This window comes from Panthera leo, chromosome D1, assembly GCF_018350215.1.
Source record: "Panthera leo isolate Ple1 chromosome D1, P.leo_Ple1_pat1.1, whole genome shotgun sequence".
NCBI classification, from domain to species: Eukaryota; Metazoa; Chordata; class Mammalia; order Carnivora; family Felidae; genus Panthera; species Panthera leo.
This window is the reverse complement of record NC_056688.1, coordinates 69,819,693-69,845,442: the sequence shown is the minus strand read 5'-3', so window position 1 is coordinate 69,845,442 and position 25,750 is coordinate 69,819,693. Positions and strand designations below refer to the sequence as shown.

Sequence of the window (25,750 nt, the reverse complement as noted above, 5' to 3'; positions counted from 1 at the left end):
AAACCTAGCAAAGAATTAGTGACAGAGAGGAAATAACATAAATATATTAGGGCTTTAAAGGAATATATTCTTGAGAAATTATTATGTAACAGAAGGGTCTATAATAGTAATTTGGCTATATTATAGAATTTGTTTTGTAACAATTTTAAATTACTTTCATTGATATTTTTCAACTGTAATTGGCATCACTAGCCTATTAGACACAGTATGTTAGATTACAGAAGTTTTGGGAGTCAGAAGACCTGGGATTTAATTCCGGATCCATCATTTACAGGCCCCGAATTCTGTGTTCTATGTGTAGACAATGGCAGCATTACCATCCACACAGTAGTTCAAACTTGGAATCATCTTCTGCTTCTCCTTTGCCTTTAACCCCCCGAATCCAACTGATCACCCAGTTCTGACAAGTCTGACTCCTGGTATCTCTTGATTCTGCCTGTTTGTCCTTGTCGTCATTCTCAGCCATGGCCGACAGTGTCATCATCTCATGTCTGACTACTCCCACAGCCCCAACTAATGCACCTCCCACAGTGTGGCTTTCCCGTTGCCTCCAGAGTGATCTTCTTAAAACATTGCTGATTCTGTAAGCAGTCTGAAGCACACACAGACTTCAAAAATGCAAACTCTTTCGGGCCCCTGGGTGGCTCAGTTGGTTGAGCTTCCAATTTCGGCTCAGGTCGTGATCTCAAGGTTCATGGGTTGGAGCCCTGCATCGGACTCTGTGCTGACAGGTCGGATTCTGTGTCTCCTTCCCTCTGCCCCTCCCCCCTCAAAAGTAAATAAACATTAAACAAAGTTCTTAATAAAAAATGCAAACTCTTTAGAATGGCATTGAAACCCTGTACAATGTAACCGCAACTTTGTTTCCTAAGCTCAACCCTGTGACTTCTCTTCCTATACCTGCTGCTGTCTCTAATCCATGGGATTTCCACCACCCTCGCACTGCCTGGGTCTTCTCTACTCCCGCAGTTTTGCATATAATGTGTTTTTCTTCCTACAAACCTCATCTTCCTCTACTCCACATAGCAAATTGATTTACACTTTCTGAGATTCAACCCATTGCTCTTAGCAAATATTTCCCAATGCTTTCTATCACACCCTCCTCTCTGGATTATAATTATTTTACATATTTACAATGAACATGAAGGTTCTTGAATGCATATCTCCTTATATTCCTGGAACCTGTCCAAGAGTGTGGTACACAATAAATGTTTTTCAACTTTAAAGTGCTCTATAAAAAGTAATTTTCTAAAAAGAAATTGCTTTTCTGAGCTTCAGTTTCCTCACTTGTAAAGTTAGAATACAAGTACCTACCACATAGAGCTGTTAGTAAATGGAACTCAATAACTGGCATACGAGCATTTTGTAAGCCATGCATTTTTGTAACATTTAACTTTTGATCTAAAGTGATCTGTCTCTCAAGCATCGTTCTTTTTATACCAGTCTAACACCTGAAAAATAACAGACTCTTAATAATGCTTATTTATTTATATCCAATTCGAATACATTCTGCCTTAGCCAGTCTGGTCACTGTGGATTACTGATCACAAAGAATCAGGAGCATGTGAGTGAAAAAAATGTCAAACTAGCTCTATTTCTTATTTTTTAAATTCATTTTTCATTTCATTTCATTTCATTTCATTTATGTTCTTTTAATTCCAGTGTCGTTAACATTAGTGTTATTACATTAGTATCAGGTGTACAATATCGTGATTCAGCACTTCTGAACATCACCCGGTGCTCACAAGTGCCCTCCTTGATCCCTGCCACCTGCTTCACCCAGCCTGTTATTTATTTGTGTTACCTCCCCCAGGTAGTTCTCTCCTTTCCGCTTGATGGCGCTATCACTCTAGTGCGGTATCACTCAAGTGCAGTAACAAGAAGCTACACCAGGGGGCTCCCTGCGTTTTCTGCAGGGAGAAATGGACTGCAAAAACCTTCAACCTGAATACTCCTGAGTTCTCAAGTAAAATATTTGCTTTCTTTTGAAACAAACAATAGAGAAATGTAAAAACAAGTCACAAACCTGGAAATAACACCTTTATTTCTATCGAACCAGTGTCTGAGGCTTTCTTAATTTTTTTGTCTGTTAAAAAGTAGACAGGAATTAATTCCCTTTTACTGAAGGTATTTAGAAACCAAGACAACCTGTCATTCAACTGGCAACTCCAATATTATTTATTATCAAGAGGTTTGATCCCAGATTGAGCTGACTAGAAGACAAACCTGATAATACAAACATTTAATTACCACATTCCCAAGAAGATCCAGCAAATAGTACGGGGTGGGGATGGGGTGGGGGGGCAGGGGGGACGTAAATAAATGGAAGTACATTTGATGCTTTTCTTCCTGAAAATAAACTACAAGTTATAATGCAAATGGCCCTAGATAAGGAGTCACATGATTCTTTCTAATGCTGGATGGATTTCCAACTTCTGCTACCTTCGTGATCACTTAACTTTAGAGCTCTACTTTTTCATCTTTTTTTTTTTTTTAAATAGACTTCACACCCAGCAGGGAGCCCAAGGCAGGCTTAACTCAAGACCCTGAGATCAAGATCTGAGCTGAGATCAAGAGCTGGATACTTAACCAACTGAGCCACCTAGGCACCCCCAACTGTTTCATCTTCAAATGAAGTTTTTGGGTGATGGTCTTTTCAAAAGTCAGCTTTAATGAGATATTATTTGCATATACAGTTTGACATTTTTAAGGTAATTAGATGAGTTCTGAAAAATGTATATTGTCTTGTAACCCCCACCACCATCATCAAGGTATAGAACACTTCATTTCCATCCCCACAAGACTTCCTTCCTGCCTCTTTTTAGGTACTCTCCTTCCCTTACTCTCAGCCCTTGAACAACACAGACTGATTTTCATCACTACAGTTTTGCCTTTTTAAAAAATTTGTCTGTTGTTTCTGAAATTCATCAACATGTACACATCAGTAATCTATTTATTGCTGAAGAGTATGTCGTTGCATGAATATATGACAATTTTTTTCTGTCAGTTGATGACCATTGGGTTGCTCCCAGGTTTCTGCTTTTAATTTTTATTAAAAGTCTACTATTGTCAGCAAGCCTTCTTGCTCACCTGTACACCCCAACAATTAAAACCAGAAATAGACAAGACCGCTTAACTCATGCTCAAACTAAAGACCATTGTGCTTATTTCTTATCGCACTTTTTTGAAGCATTGATGGAGATGTTTTGCAACGACCAGAACATTCCAACTGTGGTGTTTAAATGTGGTGTCTGTCCAATCAGATGGGGGCCCCCAAATGTGGGGCAATGATTGGGTGGAGACAGGTGGCAGAGAGGTGAAAGAATTCACTCAAAGCAGAACAAAGGTGATAGAAGTTTATTGAATACACCAAAAGGGAGCTGCGGGCAGGACAGCAGAGGAGAGGCTGTCTGCCAGGAGGCGGTGTGTGAGGACTGTTTTTAAAGAAGGACAGTGGGGAAGTATGGCGATGAACAGAATTTTCCCTTTTTTTGGTGACTGCGTCTGGCTTCAAGCAGCCCATTGGTTAGTTAGGGACTATGGATATTTTGGGGTGGGTCACCTGAGGGGCCTGCCTGTATTCAACCAGGGGGTTGCTCTGGGCCCTTTTCTCATCCCAATGCTCTAGCCTGTTTGCCTAAAAGGGGCCTCTATACCAGACACCAGACCAAAAAAGCTCTGATAACAATGGAATGCCTACAAGACCACATCCCACACATTCCCTTCCCTGCCCAGGATCATGGGCTGAACACCTATCGACCTTCACCCATGATCACGTGCTCTCTGCCTACTCTCTTTGCATGTACCCACCTGAACCTCACCTTATAAAACTCTAGATGTCCATCTTGCCCACAGAGAGGTTGGTTGTTAAAGCTTGAGCCTGCCACCTCCCCATCTCTGGCTGCCAGCACCTGAGATAAATTTCTCCCTTTATCTTTTCCTTGAGGTATTGGCACCTCTAAGTTTATCTAGGTTTGAGTTTATCTAAATTTGTTTGGCAACAGTGTTGGCAAACCCAGCAAGGAGCTGTGCTTTGATTTGTCCAGCCTTCTGGGGATTTCCTGGGAGGGAGCAGTTGATCTTGGCAACGCCAAGGGGCCCTGGGGCTTTCCCAAGTTAGTGGTGGTGATAGATGGATCAGTGACACTATGAATACTCATATACAAGTCTTTGAGTGAACATGTTTCATTTCTCTTGGGTAAATACTTATAAGTGGGATTTCTGAGTTAGATTTAAGTGTACGTTCAATTCTATAATTCTTTTCTACAAACTTTTCTAAAGCGGCTATATTATTTCTCTTTCCAGTTGGCAACAAAGAGTTGCAATTGTCCTGCATACTGTTAGTCTTATTTTAACCATTCTAAGGGGTTTGCAGAAGTACCCAACAGTGGCTTTAATTTGCATTTCCCTCAGCAATAATGATGTTGAGCATCTTTCCTTCTATTTTGTTCCTCCATGTATCTTCTTTGGTCAAAGAAGATATCTTTAAATCTTTCAGCCATTTTTAAAATTGAGTTGTTTGAGAGGCCCCTGGGTGGCTCAGTCGGTTGGATATTCTACTCTTGATCTTGGCTCAGGTCGTGATTCTAGGGTTGTGGGATCGAGCCCTGAGTCGGGTTCTGCGCTGAGGTGGAGCCTGCTTGGGATTATCTCTCTCTTCCTCTCCACTTGGCACTCTCCCCCACTTTCTTTCTTTCTTTTTTTTTTTTAAAGGAATGCTTTAAAATTGAGTTGTTCGAAAAAATAAAATAAAATTGATTTCTCTTAAACTGAATACTTGGTATATTCTGGAAAAATGTCCCTATCAGATCTATTTTTTCAAATGTTTTCTCCCAGCCAGTTGCTTGCCTTTGTAACTACATAATAGTGTCATTTGAGGAGAAAACCACCGATACATATGTAAACAGTCAAATTCTTCAGATCTCATTTTCTTCACATTTAAAATGAGATCTTTAGGTAAATGTTCTTTTCTTTTTATAATGGCTTGATTGAGATATATTTCACATAACCCAGAATTCACCCTTCTAATGTCACCAATTCAGTGGTTTTTAGTATGGTTCAGAGTTGTGTGACTGTCACCACTGTGTAATTTCCAAATATTTTCATCACCTCCAAAAGAAACCTTACATCCATTGGTAGTCATTCCCCTCTTTCCCAGCACCTAAGAACCATTAATCTAAGTTCCATCTCAATGGGTATACCTAATCTGGACATTTCATATGAAAGGAAGCATACAATATTTGGTATTTTATGTCTAGCTTCTTTCATTGAACATGTTTTCTTTTTCTTATTTTTTTTGAGGGGGGGCACAAGTCAGCTAGGAGCTCACTTTTTTGTTTTGTTTTCTTGAGAGAGAGAGAGAGAGAGAGAGAGAGAGAGAGAGAGAGAGGAAGTGGGGCTCACCCAATGCAGGACTTGAACTCACGAACCATGAGATCATGACCTGAGCCGAAGTCAAATGCTTAATGGCTGAGTCACCCAGGTGCCCTGCATAATGTTTTTAAGAATCATCATGCTGTAGTTTCAGTAGTTCATCCCTTTTCTATTACTGAATGACGTTCTATTGTATGCATATACCACATGTTGTTTATCCATTCATCAGTTAATGGACATGCAGGTCATTTTTACTTTAGTTTTTATGAAAAACACTGCTGTAAACATTTGTGCACAAGCTTTTGTGTGGACATAGTTTCACTTCTCAAAGGTACAAGCCTACAAGTGGAATTGTAGTGTCAGGTGGTAACTCTATATTTAAAAATTGAGGAGGGGTGCCTGGGTGGCTGAGTCAGTTAAGTATCCAGCTTCAGCTCAGGTGATGATCTCATGGTCTGTGGGTTCTGGCCCCAAGTTGGGCTCTGGGCTGACAGCCCAGAGCCTGCTTCGATTCTGTTTCCCTCTCTCTTTGCCCGACCCCTGCTTGCACTCTGTCTCTCTCTCTCTCTGTTTCTCTCAAGAGTGAATAAACATTAAAAAACAAAGTAAAAAATTTTTTGACAATTAAACAATTAGAATTGTTTCCCAAAGTGGCTTCCCGGCTTTTACTACCAGCAAAGCATGAGAATCCAGTTTCCCTATATCCTCACTAATGCTTATTTTTTTATTTTTACACCATATATTTCTTTATTTAAAAAATTTTCTGCATTGTTTGTTGCGGTCTTCCCCCTCCCCACTGACCTCTATTAATGTTTTTTTAAAAATTATTTTAATGTTTATTATTTTTGAGAAAGAGAGAGAGAAAAAAAAAAAACATTAGTGGGGGAGGGGCAAAAAGAGAGGGAGACACAGAATCCGAAGCAGGTTCCAGGCTCTGAGCTGTCAGCACAGAACCCGACACAGGGCTTGAACTAACCAGCCGAGAGATCGTGACCTGAGCTGAGGTCAGATGCTTAACTGATGGAGCCACCCAGGTGCCCTATTAATGTCTGTTTTTAAAAATAGCTATCCTAGTGAATATTAAGTGGTATCTAATTGCAGTTTAGATTTGCCTTTCCCTGATGATGAATGGTGCTGAGCATCTTTCCAGGGCTTAGTGGCCATTTTTATATCTCCTTAGAGAAATAAATGTCTGATAAAATTCTCTGCCCATTTTTTTAAATTTTTTTAATTTTTTTAAATTTTTTTAAATATGAAATTTATTCTGAAATTGGTTTCCATACAACACCCAGTGCTCATCCCAACAGGTGCCCTCCTCAATGCCCATCACCCACACTCCCCTCCCTCCCGCCACCCATCAACCCTCCGTTTTCTCTCAGTTTTTAAGAGTCTCTTATGGTTTGGCTCCCTCCCTCTCTAACCTTTTTTGTTTCCTTCCCCTCCCCCATGGTCTGCTGTTAAGTTTCTCAGGACCCACATAGGAGTGAAAACATATGGTATCTGTCTTTCTCTCTATGACTTATTTCACTTAGCATAACACTCTTGAGCTCCATCCACATTGCGAAAAAGGCCATATTTCATTCTTTCTCATTGCCAAGTAGTATTCCATTGTGTATATAAACCACAATTTCTTTATCCATTCATCAGTTGATGGACATTTAGGCTCTTTCCATAATTTGGCTATTGTTGAGAGTGCTGCTATAAACATTGGGGTACAAGTGCCCCTATGCATCAGTACTCCTGTATCCCTTGGATAAATTCCTAGCAGTGCTATTGCTGGGTCATAGGGTAGGTCTATTTTTAATTTTCTGAGGAACCTCCACACTGCTTTCCAGAGTGGCTGCACCAATTTGCATTCCCACCAACAGTGCAAGAGGGTTCCCGTTTCTCCACATCCTCGCCAGCATCTATAGTCTCCTGATTTCTTCATTTTGGCCACTCTGACTGGCGTGAGGTGGTATCTGAGTGTGGTTTTGATTTGTATTTCCCTGATAAGCAGCGACATTGAACATCTTTTCATGTGCCTGTTGGCCATCCGGATGTCTTCTTTAGAGAAGTGTCTATTCATGTTTTCTGCCCATTTCTTCACTGGGTTATTTGTTTTTCGGGTATGGAGTTTGGTGAGCTCTTTATAGATTTTGGATACTAGCCCTTTGTCTGATATGTCATTTGCAAATATCTTTTCCCATTCCGTTGGTTGCCTTTTAGTCTTGTTGGTTGTTTGCTGTGCAGAAGCTTTTTATCTTCATAAGGTCCCAGTAGTTCATTTTTGCTTTTAATTCCCTTGCCTTTGGGGATGTGTCAAGTAAGAAATTGCTACGGCTGAGGTGAGAGAGGTCTTTTCCTGCTTTCTCCTCTAGGGTTTTGATGGTTTCCTGTCTCACATTCAGGTCCTTTATCCATTTTGAGTTCATTTTTGTGAATGGTGTAAGAAAGTGGTCTAGTTTCATCCTTCTGCATGTTGCTGTCCAGTTCTCCCAGCACCATTTGTTAAAGAGACTGTCTTTTTTCCATTCTTTCCAAGAATATTTGTCAAAGATCTTTCCAAGATCTATTTGTCAAAGATTAGTTGGCCATACTTTTGTGGGTCTAATTCTGAGGTTTCTATTCTATTCCATTGATCTATGTGTCTGTTTTTGTGCCAATACCATGCTGTCTTGATGATGACAGCTTTGTAGTAGAGGCTAAAGTCTGGGATTGTGATGCCTCCTGCTTTGGTCTTCTTCTTCAAAATTACTTTGGCTATTCAGGGCCTTTTGTGGTTCCATACAAATTTTAGGATTGCTTGTTCTAGCTTCGAGAAGAATGCTGGTGCAATTTTGATTGGGATTGCATTGAATGTGTAGATAGCTTTGGGTAGTATTGACGTTTTAACAATATTTATTCTTCCAATCCATGAACATGGAATGTTTTTCCATTTCTTTATGTCTTCTTCAATTTCCTTCATAAGCTTTCTATAGTTTTCAGCATACAGATCTTTTACATCTTTGGTTAGGTTTATTCCTAGGTATTTTATGCTTCTTGGTGCAATTGTGAATGGGATCAGTTTCTTTATTTGTCTTTCTGTTACTTCATTATTAGTGTATAAGAATGCAACTGATTTCTGTACATTGATTTTGTATCCTGCAACTTTGCTGAATTCATGTATCAGTTCTAGCAGACTTTTGGTGGAGTCTATCGGGTGTTCCATGTATAATATCATGTCATCTTTAAAAAGTGAAAGCTTGACATCATCATTGCCAATTTTGATGCCTTTGATTTCCCTTTGTTGTCTGATTGCTGATGCTAGCACTTCCAACACTATGTTAAACAACAGCAGTGAGACTGGACATCCCTGTTGTGCTCCTGATCTCAGGGGAAAAGCTCTCAGGTTTTCCCCATTGAGGATGATATTAGCTGTGGGATTTTCATAAATGGCTTTTATGTTTAAGTGTATTCCTTCTATCCCGACTTTCTCGAGGGTTTTTATTAAGAAAGGATGCTGAATTTTGTCAAATGCTTTTTCTGCATCGATTGACAGGATCATAATGGTTCTTATCTTTTCTTTTATTAATGTGATGTATCAGGTTGATTGATTTGCAAATGTTGAACCAGCCCTGCAGCCCAGGAATGAATCCCACTTGATCATGGTGTATAATTCTTTTTATAGGCTATTGAATTCGATTTGCTAGTATCTTATTGAGAATTTCTGCATCCATATTCTTCAGGGATATTGGCCTATAGTTCTCTTTTTTTGCTGGGCCTCTGTCTGCTTTAGGAATCAAAGTAATGCTGGCTTCATAGAATGAGTCTGGAAGTTTTCCTTCCCTTTCTATTTTTTGGAACAGCTTGAGAAGGATAGGTATTATCTCTGCTTTAAATGTCTGGTAGAATTACCCAGGGAAGCCATCTGGTGCTGGACTCTTATTTGTTGGGAGATTTTTCATAACTGATTCAATTTCTTCACTGGCTATGGGTCTGTTCAAGTTTTCTATTTCTTCCTGTTTGAGTTTTAGAAGTGTGTGGGTGCTTAGGAATTTGTCCATTTCTTCCAGGTTGTCCAGTTTGTTGGCATATAATTTTTCATAGTATTCCCTGATAATTGCTTGTATCTCTGAGGGATTGGTTGTAATAATTCCATTTTCATTCACAATTTTATCTATTTGGGTCATCTCCCTTTTCTTTTTGAAGAAGCCTGGCTAGAGGTTTATCAATTTTGTTTATTTTTTCAAAAAACCAACTCTTGGTTTCATTGATCTGCTCTACAGTTTTTTTAGATTCTATATTGTTTATTTCTGCTCTGATCTTATTATTTCTCTTCTTCTGCTGGGTTTGGGGTGTCTTTGCTGTTCTGCTTCTAGTTCCTTTACGTGTGCTGTTAGATTTTGTATTTGGGATTCTTGAGATAGGCCTGGATTGCAATGTATTTTCCTCTCAGGACTGCCTTCGCTGCATCCCAAAGCATTTGGATTGTTGTATTTTCATTTTCATTTGTTTCCATGTATTTTTTCATTTCTTCTCTGACTGCCTGGTTGACCCATTCATTCTTTAGTAGGGTGTTCTTTAACCTCCATGCTTTTGGAGGTTTTCCAGACTTTTTCCTGTGGTTGATTTCAAGCTTCATAGCATTGTGGTCTGAAAGTATACATGGTATGATCTCAATTCTTTTATACTTATGAAGGGCTGTTTTGTGACCTGGTATGTGATCTATCTTGGAGAATGTTCCATGTGCACTCGAGAAGAAAGTATATTCTGTCACTTTAGCATACAGAGTTCTAAATATATCTGTAAGTCCATCTGGTCCAATGTATCATTCAGGGCCCTTGTTTCTTTATTGATCCTGAGTCTAGATAATCTATCCATTGTTGTAAGTGGAGTATTAAAGTCCTCTGCAATCACCACATTCTTATCAATAAGGTTGCTTATGTTTGTGAGTAATTGTTTTATATATCTGGGGGCTCCTGTATTCAGCGCATAGACATTTATAATTGTTAGCTCTTCCTGATGGATAGACCCTATAAATATTATATAATGCCCTTCTTCATCTCTTGTTACAGCCTTTAATTTAAAGTCTAGTTTTTCTTGGGGCGCCTGGATGGCTCAGTCGGTTAAGCATCTGACTTCAGCTCAGGTCACGGTCTCGCAGTCCGTGAGTTCGAGCCCCGCGTCGGGCTCTGGGCTGATGGCTCAGAGCCTGGAGCCTGCTTCCGATTCTGTGTCTCCCTCTCTCTCTGCCCCTCCCCCATTCATGCTCTGTCTCTCTCTGTCTCAAAAATAAATAAACGTTAAAAAAAATAAAGTCTAGTTTGTCTGATATAAGTATGGCTACTCCAGCTTTCTTTTGACTTCCAGTAGCATGGTAGATAGTTCTCCATCCCCTCACTTTCAATCTGAAGGTGTCCTCAGGTCTAAAATGAGTCTCTTGTAGACAGCAAATAGATGGGTCTTGTTTTTTATCCATTCTGACACCTTATGTCTTTTGGTTGGCGTATTTTGTCCATTTACATTCAGTGTTATTATAGAAAGATATGGGTTTAGAGTCATTGTGATGTCTGTAGATTTCATGCTTGTAGTGATGTCTCTGGTACTTTGTGGTCCTTGCAACATTTCACTCACAGAATCCCCCTTAGGATCTCTTGTAGGGCTGGTTTAGTGGTGATGAATTCCTTCAGTTTTTGTTTGTTTGGGAAGACCTTTATCTCTCCTTCTATTCTGAGTGACAGACTTGCTGGATAAAGGATTCTCGGCTGCATATTTTTTTTCTATTCATCACATTGAAGATTTCCTGCCATTCCTTTCTGGCCTGCCAAGTTTCAGTAGATAGATCCGTCACTAGACTTATCGGTCTCGCTTTATATGTTAGAGCGTGTTTATCCCTAGCTGGCTTTCAAAATTTTCTCTTTATCCTTGTATTTTGCCAGTTTCACTATGATATGTCGTGCAGAAGGTTGATTCAATTTACGTCTGAAGGGAGTTCTCTGTGCCTCTTGGATTTCAATGCTTGTTTCCTTCCCCAGATCAGGGAAGTTCTCAACTATGATATGTTCTAGTACACCTTCATCCCCTTTCTCTCTCTCTTCCTCTTCTGGAATCCCTATTATACGGATATTGTTCTGTTTGATTGCATCACTTAGTTCTCTAATTCTCCTCTCATATTCCTGGATGTTTTTATCTCTCTTTTTCTCAGCTTCCTCTTTTTCCATAATTTTATCTTCTAATTCACCTATTCTCTCCTCTGCCTCTTCAATCCATGCTATGGCCACCTCCATTTTATTTTGCACCTCATTTATAGCATTTTTTAGCTCCTCATGACTGTTTCTTAGTCCCTTGATCTCTGTAGTAATAGATTCTCTGCTGTCCTCTATACTTTTTTCAAGCCCAGTGATTAATTTTATGACTATTATTTCAAATTCATGTTCTGTTATATTGCTTAAATCGTTTTTGATCAATTCGTTAGCTGTCGCTACTCCTGGAGTTTCTTTTGAGGAGAATTCTTCTCTTTCATCGTTTTGGATAGTTCCTGGAGTGGCGAGGAACTGCAGGGCACTTCCCCTGTGTTGTCTGGAGTAACTTGCGTTGGTGGGCGGGTCTGCAGCCAGACCTGATTCCTGTCCCCAGCCTACCGCTGGGGCCACAGTCAGACTGGTGTGTACCTTATCTTCCCCTCTTCCAGGGGCAGGACTCACTGTGGAGTCGTGTGGCCCCTGTCTGGGCTACTTGCACACTGCCAGGCTTGTGGTACTGCTTTGATGGGAACCTGCATATTAGCCGGGGTGGATCCGCAAGGTGCACAGCGACAGGAGGGGCAGGTTTAGCTTGCTTTGCCATGGGTTGTTCCCTGTGGGAGGGGCCCTGCAGCACCAGGAGGGAGGCAGACCCGTTAGAGGGATGGATCCACAGAAGCACAGCGTTGGGTGTTTGTGAGGTGCAAGCAAGTTCGGTGTCAAGAACTGGTTCCCTTTGGGATTTCGGCTAGGGGATGGGCAAGGGAGATGGCGCTGGCCAGCACCTTTGTTCCCTGCCGAGCTGAGCTCTGTCTTCCAGGGCTCAACACCTCTCTCTCCCAGTGTCCTCTCACCCTCCCGCTCTCTGAGCAGAGCTGTTGACTTATAACATTCCAGATGTTAAGTTCCGCTGGCTGTCAGAATTCACGAAGTCTGTTCCCTCCGCTTTTGCAAGCCAGACTCGGGGGCTCTGCCTTGCCAGGCAGGCTGCCCCTCCACCACCCCGGCTCCTTCCCACCAGTCCGTGGAGCACGCACCACCTCTCCGTCCTTCCTACCCTCTTCCATGGGCCTCTTGTCTATGCTTGGCTCCAGAGAGTCTGTTCTGCTAGTCTTCTGGCGGTTTTCTGGGTTATTTAGGCAGATGTGGGTGGAATCTAAGTGATCAGCAGGAAAAGGTGAGTCCAGCATCCTCCTATGCTGCTATCTTCTCCTCTTTTTTTTTTTTAAATATGAAATTTATTGTCAGATTGGTTTCCATACAACACCCAGTGCTCATCCCAACAGGTGCCCTCCTCAATGCCCATCACCCACTTTCCCCTCCCTCCCACCCCCCATCAACCCTCAGTTTATTCTCAGTTTTTAAGAGTCACTTATGGTTTGTCCTTTGCCCATTTTAAAATTGGGTTGTTTGTGAGGCGCCTGGGTGGCTTGGTTGGTTGAGCGTCTGACTTCGGCTTGGGTCATGATCTCATGGTTTGTGAGTTCCAGCCCCACATCAGGCTCTCTGCTGTCAGTGCAGAGACTGCTTCAGATCCTCTGTCTACTTCTCTCTACCCCTCCTCCACCTCACACGTGCTCTTTCTCTCTCAAAAATAAATAAATGTTCAGAAAATTTTCTTAATTGGGTTGTTTGGTTTTTGTTGTTGAGTTTTAAGACTTCTTTATATATTCTAGATATAACTCCTTATCTAAGATATAATTTGTAAATATTTTCTTCCATTGTTTGAGTTTTCACTTTCTTGACAGTGTCCTTTGGCACAAAATTTTTAGTTTTGGTGAAGCCCAATATATCTTTTTTTCTTTGGTTACTTGTGCTTTTGACATTATATTTAAGAAACCGTTGTCTAATCCAAGGTCACAAAGATCTACACCCATGTTGTTTTCTAAGAACTTTGTGGTTTTAGTTGTTACGTGTAGGTCTTTCACCCATTCTGAGTTAAATTTTATCCAATGACATTCTTATATATGTGGATATCCAGTTGTCCCAACATCATTTTTCTAAACTATCACTCTTTCTCCATTGGATTGTCTTGGCACCCTTGTCAAAAGTCAGGTGACCATAAACAGTGTGGTACTGTCATGAAGACAGACATATAGACCAATGGAATACAATAAAGAGCCCAAAAATAAACTCTTGCATGTATGGTCAAATGATTTTGACAAGGCTACCAAGACAATTCAATGAGGGAAGGACAGTCTTTGCAACAAATGGTACTGGAAAAACTAGATATTCACTCGCAAAAGAGTGAATGGATCTTTAACTAACATCATATACAAAAATTAACTCAAAAGGGAAAGAAGACTTAACTGTGAGACCTACAAGTATGAAACTCTTCGAGGAAAATATACAACAAAAGCTGCACAGCATTGGGTTGGTCATTGATTTCCTGGTATGACAGCAAAGGCACAGAAATCAAAATAAAAAATAGACAAATTAGACCTCATGAAAAATGTTTAATTATGTTCATCAAAAGACATTATCAACAGAATAAAAAGGCAACCCACAAAATGGAAGGAAAGATTTGCAAATCATATATATGGTAAGAGATTAATATCCAGAATATTTGGAGAGCACCTAAAACTCAACAACAAAAAACAAACAATCTGATTAAAAATTGGGCAAAAGACTTAGACAGGCATTTCTCAAAGAAGATACACAGATGATCAAGAAGCACATGAAAAGATGCTCAGTATCACTAATCATTAGGTAAATGCAAATCAAAAGTACAAATCCATTAGGATAGCTACTATCTAACAAAAGCATAAAACAACAGGTGTCAGTGAGGATGTGGAGAAAATGAAAACCTTGTGCACTGTCAGAGGAATGTAAAATGGTACAACTCCTATGGAAAAGAGATGACAGTTCCTTGAAAAATTAAAAATGCAATTACCATATGATCCAGCATTCCACTTCCAGATATATATCCAAAAGAATTGGAAGCAGGGACTCAAACATATTTTTACACCCTTGTGCATAGCAACGTTATTCACAATTGTTAAAACATGGAAGCAACCCTAGCAAATATACAATGGAATATATCATTCAGCCTTAAATAGGAAGAAGATTCTGACACATGCTATAACATGGGTAAACCTTGAAGACATTATGCTAAGTAAAATGAGTCAGTCACAAAAAGACAAATATTATATGTTTCTACCTATATGAGATAGGTGTTTAGAGTAGTCAAAATTATAAAGACAGAAAATAGAATTGTGTTTTCCAGGAGCTGGAAAGGGGAAATGAGGAGTTATTGTTTAAGGGGTAGAGGGTTTCAATTTTACAGGATTCAAAGTTATGAAAATGAATGGTGGAGATGGTTAGCCAACATTATGAATGCATTTAATATCACTGAAATGTACACTTGAAAGTGATTCAGATGGAAAATTTTATGTTATGATATTCTATCTCAGTACTTTTTTTTTTTTTAAATCAACTGACTGAAAATGCAATGGTTTATTTCTGGACTCTCAATCCGATTTTGTTTATCTTGTATCTAGTCTTATGCCAGTACCGCAGTGCCTTGATTATTGTAGCTTTTCAGTGAGTTTTGAAATCATGAAGTGTTATTCCTCCAACTTTTGTTCTTTTTCAGAGTTGCTTTGAATAAGAAAGCAACTTTAGGGACACCTGGGTGGGTCAGTCTGTTGAGCGACCAGCTCTTGATTTCAGCTCAGGTCATGATCTCACAGTTCGTGAGTTTGAGCTCCTCATTGGGCTCTGTGCTGACAGCATAGAACCTGCTTGGGATTCTCTCTCCCTCTATCTCTGCCCCTTCAGTGCTCTCTCTCTCTCTCCCTCTCAAAATAAACTTTTTTTTTTTTTAAAGAAAGCAACTTTAAGTTTCTTTCAATTGCATGTTCTATGAGATAAGCATTTAAAAAGCATTTAAAATATACCCCAAACTATTAGGTATATTATAAACTATATCTCATTTAATCCTCACAAAAATCCTCTAAGGTAGAATTATTGTTTTGTTAAATAAACTCATATTTTTAGCATCTGTTGTGTATCAGGCATTGTGGATACAAGATAATGGGACTACAAGCTATGTCATGATCCCTGTTCTTACACAGGAGAGAACCGAGGTTCATAAAGGTTAGGTAACTCTCCCAAATTAGAATGCTGTTCTTTTGATTCCACATCATATAATGTTTCCACTACAGCAAGGCTGATCTCAAGTTTCTACACTTTCTCTTGGACCTAGGCTAGGGCAAGTTGTCACCTGAGTGACACGAGGGCAAAGATAAATACTGGTCCTATTGCCATCTTAGACAAGAGGTCACTCAATCATTTGTTCATTTGAAGAATATTTATTCAGGGCCTACTGTGTGCCAGGAATTAATGATATAACCAAGACTAGATGATATCACAGCCTTTATGAAGTTTACTTTCTTACACAGAAGATATATAACCAGGAATTTCACAAATAATGAAATAATTACAGCAAATAATTGCAGATTGCTGTAAAGAAAAGGAAAATGTGCCTAATTGAGAATACCAGAGATAAGAACTGTTGATAGCAATTTTATGGAAAACCTCCTTAATGAGTTAAAATGTGTCAAGTCATGAAGAATAGAGAGAACTAGGCTCATCAAGAGCATTCCCAGCAGAAAAAGTATAACAATGAAGTCCCTGTAGCAGGAAAGAGCTAGATGTACTCAAGAACTAACAGAAAGCCAAGGTGACTAGAGTGTACTGAGCAAAGAGGACAGTAATACTGGAGACATAGCAGGCAATATATGCAGGGCATTGTAGGTTACTTGACAGCTGATTTATCCAAAATGCAGTTGGAAACTATTAAACATTTTTTTTTAAGAAAGAGACAGAGTGTGTTCCCTCAACAGTGGAAGAGGGGCAGAGGAGGAGAGAGAGAATCTCAAGCAGTCTCCACACGAAGTGAGGCTCAATACCACGACCCTGGGAGCATGACCTGAGCCAAAATCAAGAGTCGGTGGCTTATCCGACTGAGCCACCCAGGTGCCCCTAACTAGTTTTAAACCAAAGAATGTTGTGATCTGATTTACTTTTTTTTTTAAAGTAGGCTCCATGCCCCACGTGGAGTCCAAGGGGGGCTTGAACTTACCACCCTGAGACCAAGACCTGAGCTGTGATCAAGAGTTGGACACTTAACCAACTGAGCCACTCAGTCACCCATGATTTACATTTTTAAAAATGTTTATTTATTTCTTTATTTTGAGAGAGAGGAGAGAGAGAACATGCACAGGAGTGGGGGAGGGACAAAGAGAGAGGGAGAGAGAATCTCAAGCAGATTCCATGTCATCAGCACAGAGCCCGATGCAGAACTTGATCCTAAAAACCGTGAGGTCATGACCTGAGCCAAAATCAAGAGTTGGATGCTTAACCTGACTGAGCCACCCAGGTGCCCCTGATTTACATTTTTAAGAGGTCACTCTGAAAATGACATAAAATAAAAGCTCACTCTGGCTGACGTGTGTAGAGGGGATCGAGTGTGTAGATTGTAATCACGATGTCCACTTAGGCGGCTATTGCTGTGGTCAAAATGAAAGAAGGATGCTTTAGCCTAGGACAGTACTAGTGGAGATGAAGAGAAGTAAATAGGTTCTAGATGTCATTTGAAAGTGAAATTAACAGGCTGACACTTAAGTTTCTGGCTTTAATAACTCACTGGGTGGTGGCGTGGCAGGGGGATGCTGACAAGGGGAAGAGTGGGAGCCAACTGGAGTATATATAGGTCTCAGAAAATCATCAAGAATTCCATTTTGTTAAATTTTATTATGCTTTTTATTTTTAAATCCAGTGTAACTTACATACAATGTTATTATATTAGTTTCATGTGTATAAGAAATTCAATTTTAGACATGTTAAGTTTGAAATGCCTATGACATGTTCAAAAGCCATGTAATATAAGGGTCAGGCTTTTCCAGCAATAAAAGCTGCCGAGGAAGAGGGCCTATTACTAGGGGCAGGCTGACTCTCTGGGTGCTGGGGAGGTGTCAGACAAAGAACCCCATTATCCTGAGGAGCACAGAGAAACAAAAACCAAGAACTAACTGTGCTATATCAGTGCATCTTAGCAAATATTTATTGAATATCCATAGGGATCACCATGAGGCTATTCTCAGGTATTAGAAAGAGGTGTGGGGGTGCCTGGGTGGCTCAGTTGGTTGAATCACCTACTCTTGATTTCAGTTCAGGTCATGCTCCCAGAGTCGTGAGACTGAACCCCGGGCTGGGCTCCACGCTGAGTACAGAGACTGCTTGAGATTCTCTCTCTCTCTCCCTCTGCCCCTCTCCCCAACTTGCACTCTCTCTCTCTCTCAAAGAAAGAAAGAAAGAAAGAAAGAAAGAAAGAGGTGTGAACTTGAAGAGAGAAGGCATTGTTCAAAGTCTGGTGACTCTGGCAAAGTTTAAAACTTTGATCGTTGTTGGGCACTTATGAAGATTAAATGGCACGATTTATGTTAAAGCATCATAAATGAAAATTCCTATTATACATCGTGACAGCAGGCATTATTCTGAGCAATCAATACAAAGTACTGTATATTTTTAGTATTTATTGTTTTCTGACAAAAAACCAACAACTTTCATGATGACTTAACCAGATCAAAATAAATATATCTATGCTGTACAGGCCAACTGTTGCACCACCCTGGTGAAATAGGACAAAATGATACCAAGGAGACTGCCGTGTGTATACTCAGCTCCCATGTGGGTAAAGAACACACCTCAGAATCAATGGGTCTCAGCAGATCTTTACTCTGATTGCATGTGACCATGACGAACAGCCACAGCTTGATTACATTTGCTGCAATCTGTCTGCTGTTACAGCCCAAACATATCAGAGTATTGTCTGTACATCTTGTACTTTCTCTTAGAGCCCACCTGTCAGCATTAGCCCACAAGCTTGGAAATACACACCGGTGATGAACTCCTTTCCCTTCATATGATCTCATAAACTTGTTGCTTCAACAAAATAAGCATTTTTTACATTCCTCCACTCTACCCGTGTAGGACAACTCATCTTTTCTCTAACACCCATCAGTCCAGGTTGCCAAAACCTTTGTTCTTACGAAGGTTCCTAAGGCCTAGAATGTCTCCACTACCCACATTTCTGCTGATTTCCTATTTATATTTAGGGGCTCAGATAAATGCAAATTACCATTTCTCAAAACACTGAATGCCATTTATTGCATCTTCATTTGTATTTCCATTTCCCGCTATTTATAATTCAATACACTTATTCAACAAATATTTATAGAATGTCTGCTGAATGTCAGGACTCTTTAAGATGCAAATGACAGAAACCCAATCCAAGTAGCTTAAACAGACTTGCTCACCATGTTTTCATCCTCACCTATACTTTCTACTTTGTTCTACTTATAATTCGATATACTTAGTCAATGTTTATAGAATGCTGCTAAATGTCAGGACTCTTTTAGATGCAACTGACAGAAACTGAAATCCAAATAGCTTAAACAAATCAGCTCACCTAACTACAAAGTACAAGGAAAAACATGGTAAAGATCCAGACATTCAAATGCTGTTATTAGTGTTAATCTTTCTTTTCTACACGCTGACTAGGTTGGATTCCCTAGAAATAGAGTCTGAAGTAGGATTCCTATGAAAGTGATTTATTGAGGGAATGCTTTCAGGAAAATGTACGTGAGGGAAGCAGGGGCAGGAAGCTAAGCAAGAACGCAGGCTCTGCTGGAGACTACTAGCTTCAGCCTTTTCCCATGGGGAGATCTGAAGCATAAATCATACCACAGAGTTTATATCCCACCTTGAGACAAGGAGTTCTGATTTTGTAACCCCTTGCCAGTCAGCCAAGGGCTGTGGGATAAGGGATTGTCTGAATCTCCCTGGTGAAGGGAATCTAGGTGAAACACCAACAGCATCCATGGGGCAGGTGTGGTGGCTGCCAAGATTCATTTGCAGCTTGGCCAAGACAAGGGGCAAGAGTCTTCCCTAAAATCTCTTACTGAAAAACTTCAGAGAGAATGCTGGTGTGTGCCACTCTCTTGCAATACAGACGGGATCAGAGTCAAGTAAACCAAATGGAATGGATGCTTCATGGGAGAGAGTGTTCCCTTATTAAAGAAGAGGGAAGGTGATGTGTAGGCAAACACAAGCATCCACTCCACTAGGTACCAGGCATTGCTAGGGGCAAGGGCTACAATGGTGAAGAAAAAATACACGTGTCTCTGCTCTCATGGAGCACATCAGCCTTACTTAGTGCAAGACAGACTAACAAAAAAACTGCAGTGCAGTGAGATATATGCTTTGGTAGGAGAAGAATAGATTGCTTATGGAAGCCTTATGTAGAAGAGGTCACCTTATTCTCCTCAAGGGTCCATATTTTATGCAACTTTAATATCCAGTGCCCAGATGGTACCCTAAGTACTGTAAGTGCCCCATGAGTAAGCACATGCAGCTTGGTGTGTGGATTCAGGGGTCTGAGCAGGAGGTAGCTGCTCTCCGGGGGCTGTCTTTTCAGTTTATGAGCCATGCGAGAAAAACCACTCACTACTTTAGGCCTAAATCATGCCATTAAGCAAAGCTATTCTTATATCTGGCTCCTAATGACTTTGTGCCTGTTCCCAAATTCTGAAACCGCTTTCAAATGGTAGACCCGCTAACTCTGAAGATATTGAATTTTTGTCACTTTAGATCAACGTAGAATTCATTGACCATGAGCTCTGTATTAATAGAGTGCTAAGTGACACAAAAAATACAGAGATGAATAAACCTTGGTGGCAGCAAGCTAGGAACCTAGGACTGCTGCCTCGTAGGTTGAATGCAATGACCTGAAAAGGTGAAGGATGCAAATTTCATTTTGTGCATTTTCTGGATAGCTACGAGGGCAATTGCAGGTTTTTAAATGTGCTCTTGGTCATATTGTCACTGAAGATAAGGCCAGGAGGACATAAAGTCAAAGAGAGAAGCCTTTATGTAAGCGCCTCAAGACAGGAGCCACAAATCATCAGTCATGCTTGACTTTTATCTCATTTTTACTTGACCACCTCTGTAGGGGATCGCACCTACAGATCAAATGTCCATGCCACCATCCTAGTCCAAGTCACCCTCCTCTCTCACCTGCAAGAAGAGCCTCCTAACTGGTCTCTTGGATCCTATCCTCTGCATACGTTCTATCCATTCACCACACAGCAAACTGGGTAATCGTTTGAAATTGTGAATTTAATTGTATCTTCTGCCAAATCCCCACCCCAGCCCTATTTAAAATCCTATTTAAATTGGCTCCCCCAAATGCATACAATCTAGACCCCTTACAGCATCCTATTAGGACCTACATGAAATAACACAACCCTCTCTCTCTCTTCCTCTTCATTAAGCTGTACCATCACTGGCCTGCCTTCAGTTCTGCAGGCACTGGAGGGGGAGAGCCTTCACACACATGGCTCACTGTCCTCAGTACATCTGACTCCAACTCAATTTTCAATCTAGGCTTAAATGACTCAGTCTTTAAAGGCCCTCCCTAACATCTTATTTAAAGAAGTTATCTCCAGGTGCCTGGCTGGCTTAGTAGTGAAGCATGAGACTCTCAATCTCAGGGTTGTGAGTTCAAGTCCCATATTGGGTGTGGAGCTTGCTTAAAAAAAGGAGGGGGCATCCTCTCCCCATACACCTTTATTCTGGATCAAGAGAGAATCAAGGGGTGACTGGTGGGTCAGTCATTTGAGCGTCCGACTTTGCTTAGGTCATGGTCTCAAGGTTTGTGAGTTAGAGCCCCATGTCGGGCTCTGTGCTGACAGCTCAGAGCCAGGTGCCTGCTTCAGATTCTGTGTCTACCTCTCTTTCTGCCCCTCCCCCGCTCATGCTTTGTCTCTGTTTCTGTGTCTCTCTCTCAAAAATAAATAAACATTAAAAAAATTTTTTAGAAAAGAGAGAGAACCAAGCCCAGTTTATTCTTGGTACTTATCACAATTTGCATTTAAGTGTTTATTTGTTTATTTCCTGTCTCCTCCACCAGGCTGAAATTCCAGGAAAGTAGGAAATTCCTGTTTTATTTTCCAGTGGTATGCTCATTACCTAGCTAAGTGCATGCATATAATAAGTATTCAATAAACGCTTGAGTTATTCAGCTTCATTCATCTATTTATTAGATGAATCTATTATATAATAGATCTATAATAGAGAGAAATGATGCCAAATCCATTGTCATGAACATTTTCCCTATGTTCTCTCTATCTATAATAGATCTATTATATAATAGTCATCAAGACTATTTTAAGCCCTAAGACTTTTAAAACTCTGATGGCTAGAAGTCAGCTATGTGTAATTTTCAAGTTTTAAGCAGTTCTTCTTTCCTTTTTTTGTAAAAATTGAAGACTTATCTTACTCACTTGGCCTTTAAAGAAGACCTTAATTGATTTGAGGGACACCACTTGAAGTGTTCAATGTATACATATATCTCGACTACTCATGCATCCTTTTTTTGAGAAAATGGAAATGACATGAAAGCAGATATTTTGGATGAAGCAGCTCAGTTTTCTTTTAGATTATATAAATTTGATGTGCTTCGGTGGTGCCACTCTGCAGAATTTGTACTTATTTGGGGAAAAATATTCTTTTCTTTGGTTGAATTGAAAGAGCTTTATTGTTTGTTATTGAGGAAATAAGAGAGTTTTATCCTCAGAGATCTAGAAATCTGAAAAACGTACCAAAATGTGAGATCCCAAACATTATTTGGAGCTGGAGAAAACAATAGGAGGGAAGGAACTAGACTGCACTGGACTGTCAGTGTCAACAGATAATTTGAAGAAATAACTCACTTGTGCTGACACTGACATATTTTGATTTAATGAGACTGGATTTTTGTGGGCCATTCTGCGCTACAACCCACCTTGCATGGAGTAGAAGAGGCTTCTCCTCAATTAGGCAGATGTTTCCATTTCTAGTCACCCTGCCTGCCTGGAAAGATGTTGATTCTGGAATAGAAGATGAGGACTAGGGTGATGGCCCTCCAACTGCTTCATGGTAGATGGAACTTCAACTTCAGGGCAGACGAGGTACTCAAGGGCTTGTCTTTCATGAGAGATAAAACGGCACCAACCAGGGGTGCCTGGGTGGCTCAGTCGGTTGAGCGTCTGACTTGGGCTCAGGTCATGATATCTCACACTTCATGAGTTCAAGCCCCGCATCAAGCTCTGTGCTAACAGCTCAGAGCCTGGAGCCTGGTTCCGATTCTGTGCCTCCCTCTCTCTGTGCCCCTTCCCCGCTTACACTGTCTTTCTCTCTCTAAAAAATAAATAAACATTAAAAAATTTTTTAAAAACGGCACCAACCAGAAGGTGCCAGACTAGCAGCTGGGTGGGGGGGCATCCTCCTAGGACCCTGACCAGATGGGTCTGAAGACTCTGAGCAGCCACATTCAGCAATATGTATACCTTATTCTCTCTCTTCTGCTTTCTATCCACCATCAATTAAAGGAAGGGTTTGTTTCCTTCCCTCACTGCCCATGCCAAAAGAGTGATGGCAGCAGGTGTTCAAGGACAGATGATAATCCCCAAACTGTCCCATGTGACAGGCAGGAAAGTGAAAGGCCATGCTTAGAAAAATAGAAAATAACAAAATTATTTCGATCAAAATACATAGAAAAGCAACATCCTGAGACCATTAGCTTAACCAGGTAGCATACTCCATCAGGCTGGACTTGCAGAACGTGCAAGCTTCTCTGATGGTAAAACCACCTAGGGAAGAGAGCCTATTGGATGACTAGACTTTCTTCAATCAAGTGGGATGGGGGCACAAAACCTTCATCATTTGGATATTGGAGAAATCATTTCATATTCCCAGGTCGGGGAGATTTAGACCTATTAAGTCTGTGACAGTTACCATGATGAAGATGAAAAAAGAACTTGGAGCAAGTTATGTCCCCTTTCAGAGCCCCAGTTTCTTTGTTAGTGGGTTAGTCTGTTTGGGCTGCTATAACAAGCTACCATAGACTGGTGGCGTATAGACAACAGAAATATATTTCTGAACTGGCTTCCTGGCTCATAGACAGCTATCTTCCCTCTATGTCCCCACATGTCAGAAAGGGGGTAAGGAATAATTCTGGAGCCTCTTATAGAGGCACCATTCTAATTCATGAGGGTTCCATGACCTAATTACCTCCTAAAGGCTCCACCTCCAAATACCACCACATTAGGGATTAGGTTTCAACATACAAATTTGGGAGGGACACAGTCAGTCTACAGTAGCACCATGAAGGTATTGGTTTAAATAATCTCTAATGATCCTTTTAAATCTGAAGCTATGATTCTTTCAGGCTGCCTCCCATGAATTGCTTTTGATCTAGTTGTAGATATAAAATATACATGTAAAACCGTTAAGTAGTAACATAATTCCTTGCTTGAAAACCCAACTAGAATTTTACCCCCTCTGAGAAAATTTTCTTTTTAATGTTTATTTATTTTTGAGAGAGAGAGAGACAGAGACAGAGTGCAAGTAGGGGAGGGGCAGAGAAAGAGGGAGACACAGCATCTGAAGCAGGTTCCAGGCTCTGAGCTGCCAGCACAAGAGCCCGGTGCGGGGCTTGAACTCACAAACCATGAGATCATGACCTGAGCCAAAGTCGGATATTAACCAACTGAGTCACCCAGGCACCCCTGAGAAAATGTTCTTTCCGGCCTCTCCACCCCTACCTGTAGATGCTTTTGGTGTCATAGTCAAGAAATCATTGCCAAATCCATTGTCATGAAGATTTTCCCTATGTTCTCTTCTAAGAATTCTAGAAGTTTTAGCTTTTACGTTTAGATATTTGATGCCTTTTGAGTTTATTTTTATATATGGTGTAAGGTAAGGATCTAGCTTCAAGTTTTTTGCATGTGGACATCCAGTTTTCCCAACACTATTTGTTTAAAAGACTGTCCTTTCCCCCACTGAATCATCTTGGCACCCTGTCAAAAGTCATTTGACCGTGTATGCAAGGATTTATTTCTGTGTTCTCTATTCAGTTCCATTGGTCTTCATATCTGTCATTACACCAGTACCACACAGTACTGATTACCATAGTTCTGTAGTAAGTTTTGAAATCAGCAAGTGTTGTTTTCCAACTGTGTTCTTCTTTTTCACAATTGCTCTGACTATCCGAGATCCCTTGAGATTCCAGATGAATTTTAGAAGAATATTTCCTTTTCTACAAAAAACATCACTGAAATTTTGGTAGAGATTGCACCAAATCTGTAGATTGCTTTGGGTAGTGTTGACATCTTAACAACATTAAGTCTTCCAATCCATGATCGTGGGATGTCTTGCTATTTATTGATGTCTTTAATTTCAGCATTGTTTTGTAGTTATCACTATGCAAGTCTTTCACCCTCACAGTTAAGTTTATTCTTAAATACTTTATGCTCTTAATGCTATTGTAAATAAAATTGTTTTCTTAATTTCATTTTTGGATCGTTCATTGTGGGTGTAAATAAGCGCAACTGATTTTTGTGTGTTGATTGTGTATCCTCTAATGTTGATGAATTTATTAGTTCTAACTCTGTGTGTGTGTGTGTGTGTGTGTGTGTGTGTGTGTGTGTGTAATCTCTAGGGTTTTCTACAGACATGCTTCTGTTGTCTGTGAACAGAGATAATTTTACTTCTTCCTTTTCAATTTGGATGACTTTATTTCTTTTGCTTGACTAATTGCTCTGACTAGGACTTCCACTACTATGTTGAATACAAGTGATGAAAATGAACATCCTTATATTGTTTCTGATCTTAGAGGAAAAGTTTTCAGTCTTTCATCATTGAGTATGATGTCAGCTGTGGGTTTTTCATACATGGTGTTTATGTTGAGGTAGTTTCCTTTCAATCCTAGTTTGTTGAGGGTTTTTATCAAGAAAGGGTGTTGAATTTTGTTAAATGTTTTTCTGCACCACTTGAGATCATTATGTGGGTTTTTTTTATTCTGTAAATGTGATGGAGCACATTAATTTTTATATATTGAACCATCTATGCATTCCAGGAATGAGTCCCACATGCTGATGGTACATATTTGAACTCATTTTTATTTTTATTTTTTTTAATTTTTGTTAACGTTTATTTATTTTTGAGACAGAGAGAGATAGAGCATGAATGGGGGAGGGTCAGAGAGAGAGGGAGACACAGAATCTGAAACAGGCTCCAGGCTCTGAACTGTCAGCACAGAGCCTGACGCGGGGCACGAACCCACGAAC

At 40.2% G+C, this 25,750-nt stretch overlaps 1 protein-coding gene across 1 annotated transcript in view; it reads left to right on the top strand.

The window, feature by feature from the left end:
* LOC122201260 (translation initiation factor IF-2-like) overlaps nt 1-25,750 on the top strand; it is a 120,877-nt gene that overhangs the window by 84,866 nt on the left and 10,261 nt on the right. The gene's annotated exons all lie outside the window — the stretch shown is intronic.